A 6,157-nucleotide genomic window follows, 5' to 3' on the forward strand; every position below is an offset into this window, starting at 1 on the left:
GGACTACTGTATGTGGTAGCCTCTGAAAGCCACAGGTGAAAGTGTGTGTGTTGTGTCTGTGTTGGTTGTGATTGAGTGTGTGGTGTCTGTGTGTAGTGTGTTGTGATTGTGTGTGTTGTCTGTGTTGGTTGTAATTGAGTGTGTTGTGTGTCTGTGTGTGTTGTCTGTGTTGTGATTGAGTATGTGTGCCTGTGTTGTGATTGAATGCAGCGGTGTGCAAACTGGGGGGAAAGCCCCCTCGAGGGGGTACAAGATTATTTAGGGGGGGCACAGGCGGCGTGCGGCAAAACCTGGTGTGCGCAGGCCGGCAGACACTGTGCGCAGAAGGGCAAAAAAGCTGTGCGTGGGCGGACAAGAAGCTGTGCGCAGGCGGGCAGCCGAAGATGTGCTCAGGTGGCCGAACAGGATAGTGCAGGTTGCGGCCACGTGATGGTGTGTGCGCACGCACGGGCTTCGGAGGTGCACGCCTCAGTGCTGTGACGTCAAACGCCCTTTTTTCTGGTGTCTGCCCTACAATAGCGCTGTGTTCCTGCTTTCCTCCGCTGTCAACCTGCTTCGCTGCGATCCTCTGCAAGTGAAAGGGTAGTCTGCCACTATATCAATTATACTATGAATGTATAGAAATAATAATAATAAAAAAAAGTAAATGCGCGCACACGCACACGATCCACTCCCCCCCCCCACTCCCATCCCCGTTCATGCTTGCAAAATTATGCAAGACACGCTGCACTCATGCTTGGAGAGTTGGCGCTCTCAGCAGCAGCGTGGACGTAGCCTAATTTTGCATGCGCAAGCTGTTGAAATTTATATATATTTGTATTTACATTGTATACCGTTTAATAAAAGGGTTTTTTTCATGTGATTTTGATTAGGCAGGGGAGCCCGAGAAATTTCATGGATGAAAAGGGAGGCTCGGCCTAAAAAGTTTGCTCACCCCTGACTTAAGCTGTTTAATGGTCCCTGAATGTTAGTGAGGTAAGAGTATGTGTGTGGGTGTATGTGTGTAAATATTAAATACTACACTGGCGACACACTTTATTCGAGCTCGGCTAGTCCCACGAATTCGGGTATACCCGGGTGTATTGAGGTTTGTGACTGTTTTCTGCCCGAGTGCATTGAGGTATTTTCCAGGCAGGGATTGAAACATTTTATTCCCGCTGGCTGCAATACTGCACAGTATATATATACTGCATTACAATTCATGAATTTATGCCATCTGGTAGACACGCGAAGCATTGCAGCCTATTAAATCCTAATCATTATCATTTAACAGATCAGCCGCCCGTCAGCCAGGCATGAACCCAGGCTGGGAAGGCAAACGCAACGGGGCTTGTCAGAGGTGAGGAGCGGCGCATTCCAGGTATCTGCCAGGTACAAACTGGGTATTTGCTCGAATAAAGTGTGTCGGTGCAGTAGCTGAGAGACCCGGCGTTGCCCGGGATGTAATGTTCCTGCTCTCCTCTCTCTCTCTCTTTCCCTCTCTCTCCCCCTCCCTCTCCTCTCCCTCTCTCTCTCCCTTCCCCCCCCTCTCTCTCTCTCTCTTCCCCCCTCTCTCTCTCTTCCCCCCTCTCTCTCTCTTCCCCCTCTCTCTCACTCTTCCCCCCTCTCTCTCTCCTCCTGTCTACCCCCTCTCTCTTCCCCTATCTCCCCCTCTATTTTTGTCCCCCGTTCCCATCAATCCAGCTCCCCCCCCCTTTACAGGTCCGGTCCCCCCCCCCCCCCCATTTACCAGTCCAGTCCCCCGACCCCTTTCCAGCTCCGTTCCCCCTCCTCCTTTACAGCTTCATGTGTTGTGGTGGGTGTGTGTGTCCCTTCTCCCCCCCCCTCTGGTTTTTCCTCTGCCCTGTCGCGAAGGGGGGTGGGGGGTGGTTGTTGATACCTGCTCGCGCTTCCGGCTTCCCGGCCTGGCCGCTGGTCCGTCCGGGGGGGTCGATACCTGCTGGCGCCGCCGGGGGTGGTGGTTGTGGTGACAGCTGCTGGCGCTACCCGTCTTCCCGGCCGCGGGGGGGGTTTGATGAGGTACCTGTCAATTTGTGTGAGGCGGTGGCGTCGGTTACGTCTTCCCGGGCCGGCCGCGGGGGGGGGGGGGGGAGTGGAGGAGGAGAGGGGGGATGACGCGGTACCTGGCAACGTGTGAGAGACGTCGGTCAGTGTGTCAGCGTCGGTTACTCGGCGGGATTCGGTGTGGCGTGTGAGGGTCTGCGGTTGCGGGAGGGAGATGTGCGCGGCCTGTAGAGGGTCTGTGGTAGTGGGAGGGAGATCTGTGGCGTGGACCGGGACCGGGGGAGGTCGAGGGTGGTGTTTTGAAGAGGCAGTGTTTGGTGTTGTGTGAATGTCTGTGTGTGCAGTGTTTGGTGTTATCGTGCGTTGTGTGTAGGTGATCGTGCGGTGTTGTGTGTAGCTGATTCTGTACCTGATTCGGCAGTTGTGTGGTAGCAGACGGTGAGGGTTTTGAGAGCTGTGAAGCGTGGCCCCAGAGCAGTGAGGGTTGAGGATTAGGTGCTGCAAATGCAAAGCGTTCCCAAAGCTCAGTGAGGAAGTGGTAGCTCAGTGAGGGGTGGGACAGTGTGGCAGTGTGTTGGACGCAGGCCAATGAGAGTCAGTGAGGGGTTGGACAGTGCGGCATTGGTGTTGGACGCAGGCCAATGAGAGGTGTGCGGGGGCGGGCATGGCCTGAGCCGGAGTGACAGGCCAAAGGTGCTATGCGATTGGCCCTTGGGACGCAGACATACAGTGCTTTCAAAAATATATAGTAGATATAAAGAGCCCACAGTGTATACAGCGCTTTACAAAAGGTGTGGGAGTGTATACCAATGGTGTGGGTAGGTGTAGAAATGCAAGAGGGTGTTGCATAACTGTTAATGTGTGTAGATACTATGTTGTCCCAATTGGTATATAGGGATAGAATGACATTGTACATATGTATGTGTAAGAGACAGCTGTGTGTGCATTCATATAGCACAGTATGTATAGACATGGTCTTTAGCACTCATGGGAAGAGTTTTCTTGTTTCAGAGTTGTGACTCATGAAGCTGCAGTCTCGGTTTAGGCCACTGCTAAGAGTGCCGAACAGTTGCATAAATTTGTATTCATGCAACCGTCTCTCTTTCGGTGTTCTAAGATTACCTTTGAGTATGGTCACCTTCAGATCGTTCATCTTATGGCCAGAGTCAGAGAAATGTTCGTCGACAGGACTGTCTCTTGTTCCGCGTGTGATGCTGTTTCATTCTCTTGTTTAGCCCCTTTCCCATCTCACCTATGTAGTAGCAGCCCCCTGAGCATTTCATGCACATAATGAGGTACACGACATTGCTGGAGGAACAGGCGAACCTTCCTCGGAGATGGAGAACATTGTATATACTGCAAGGAGAAGACTGGCCCCTCTTTCACTGTGCATAGATACACACACTTGCTGTAAGAAGGACTAATCCCTCCATCGCAGTGTATGGTCAGTCACTGTATGCAGGGCCGCAGACAGTTTTCCCGGGGCCCAGGACTACAGTTCTCATTTATCCCACTCTCACTCAAGCCCCCTCCTCACACTCATTCCCTCCCCCCACAAAATATACACCAACAAAAACTGCCCAATGCAAAACAACTTCCCACCACCAAATACTTACAAGAAAATCCCCACCCCCCAAATATATACAACCCCCCCAAATACATACAATAAAAACATCTCCCCAATACATACATGCAAAAAAAAAATCCCCAATATTTAAAATAAATAAATAAAACAATTCATATAACAAAATATATCCCAATACATATAGAAAACCCCCCCAACACTTAAAAAACACACTTAACTTGTGGACGGTCTGTAGGGGGCCCGGTGCTGTAGGGGGCCCGGTGGCCGGCTCTGCACGTTGAACCCAACCTCTGGTCAGGCCCGGCTGCTGGTGGTCTCGCGGTGGGCCCTGGCTCTCCTTTAGCTACAGGCCTCTTCCACTCTGTCCCATGTGCTTGCACCACTGGCGCGTGTCAGGCCTCCCTCTGCTGCCACACGTGGAAAGCAGAGCCAAGCTTACTTCTGGCTGACGTCACAGAGGCCTGTTGCACGCCGGCGTTGGTCAAGCTTGGTGTGGGACAGAATGGAAGAGGCCTGCAGTTAAAGGAGAGCCGGGGCCCCCCACAAGAGCACCGGCAGGCGGGCCTGGCCCAACGTGCAGCAGTGGCCACCGGGTCCCCCGGAAACAACGGGCCTGGGACACCTGTGCCTTCTGTCCTCCCCTCTCGGCAACCCTGACTGTATGTATACTGCAAGAAGGAGACTGCCCCTCCCTCGCTGTAAATACACAATGTATATACTGCAAGGAGGAGACTAACCTCTCCCTCACTGCATGCACTCTACATGCAAAGCAAGGAAAGAACCCTAGCCAAAGAGCTTATCCACAGGGTGGAGACATGGGCAGGAAAGCCCCCAGTTACATGCACTCAGTTACCCGTTGGTGTGTTTTGGGTGTTCACATAAGTGTGAGTATAATAGAATGGAACTATTGTAAGAAGCACACGTGCACTAGAACCGTCAGAGTATACCTTATAAAAGGTGGAGCTGTATGGTATCCGAATGAACGGTCCCCTATTAAGAGGAAGTAAATATGTTGATGAATAATAAAATAAATGTTTAATAATAACTCAAATTAAAATAAATATCAGGGACAAACAAAAGGTACCTAAACCATGAGAACTACAGTATATACCGTGCTGTTAATAGGTGTGCACGCCGATGCTACAAGGTCATCAGAGAATAATAGTCTGTATAGAGCTGCTAATATGCAGTGTGAGACCACAGGAGAGATTAGCAGAGCAATGAACGAGTCCCTTGTAGTAGTACTTTGAAAGTAAGAAACCTGGAATAAACGTGGTCTAAATGGCCTCTAGACTCACTACCAGTCCTTCTGAGTTATACGCTGTACTAGGGGCTGACAGGGGTAATGAACGGTAGGGAGAGCCCTTATAATGACGGCTAATTCTAATGAATATCTCAGGGTTGTGCGCAGTAAAATGCAGGTGGTATCAATTCAAACGTGATGCCTGCAGTGACACAGAGGAGTCCGCAAAGTGGCAGTGTGACCGTTAAATGGGCTGTCTTGTGGGATATACGAATGTGCTGTAGGTGGTAAGTGGTACAATATACATACCAGAAAATGTACCGCTGGTCACTTCATGATACTTAAATTCCTGCTTCACGGGGGCCAATAGGAAGCCACGACGGATGAAGTCGCTGCTTCCTATTGTCCCCCTAGAGGGGACACTACGGGCAACACTTTCTCCCATTGGGTATCTCGGCAGTCAGGGGGTCCCAGCAGCTGATATTAACGCGGTTCATCTCCAGAGACCCCCTGCTTCTCATCCATGTGAAGAAGCTTGCAGTGCAGCTTTCTATTGGACGGCTATTTAAATCCCCTCAGGAAATACCGGTTAGTGCAGGAGTGGCCAACTCCAGTCCTCAAGGGCTATCAACAGGTCAGGTTTTATGGATCTCTCTGCTTCAGCACAGGTAGCTCAGACAATGATTGCCACTGATTGAGCCACCTGTGCTGAAGCAGGGCTATCTTTAAAACCTGACCTGTTGGTGGTCCTTTTGGACTGGAGTTGGCCACGCCTGGGTTAGTGTATTAAGAAAAGAGGGGTCCCTGGAGCTGAAAAGTGTGTTTCAGTGCAGGAGGAGCCCCCGGTTCTAATGCTGTACTAAACCTGTATTTAGACGCAATTGCTGCTTGAACTCCAGTTTAACTCCCGTTTATCCCGCTCTCTTCTTCAGCCAAAGCCCTATTTCACTGACTGGATGGGAGCAAGCGAAAGGCCAGAGTTAGGAAATGTTAACGCAACATTAAATCATAGCGTTACCCTTAACGGAGCTTAGCGACTATGGGATAAATAGGATTTAGGCTAATTTGCATATCACTAATAATAATGGGCTCTAAAAATAACGCCATGCTTTTAACAGGAGTAAATGCTGGTTGTCTCCTTTACTGAATACTGGGTTATGATTAACGTAACATTAACTCAGGTTAAATACGCAAACGCAGCTAGGTGAATCTGGGCCTTCGTCTTCTTCCCCCACATGTGATCGTTCTCATTGGAAAGGCAAAGCTCTAAAGAGCTGTGAACTTGTTGCTGAGGTCTTACGTGAAGGAGTCCCAATACGTACTTA

The 6,157-nt window shown here is 50.5% G+C and overlaps 1 long non-coding RNA gene across 1 annotated transcript in view; it reads left to right on the forward strand.

The window, feature by feature from the left end:
- LOC142495509 (uncharacterized) overlaps positions 1–6,157 on the forward strand; it is a 40,752-nt gene that overhangs the window by 25,714 nt on the left and 8,881 nt on the right. The window lies entirely within an intron of this gene.

This window comes from Ascaphus truei, chromosome 5 (genome assembly GCF_040206685.1).
Source record: "Ascaphus truei isolate aAscTru1 chromosome 5, aAscTru1.hap1, whole genome shotgun sequence".
Lineage (NCBI taxonomy): Eukaryota > Metazoa > Chordata > Amphibia > Anura > Ascaphidae > Ascaphus > Ascaphus truei.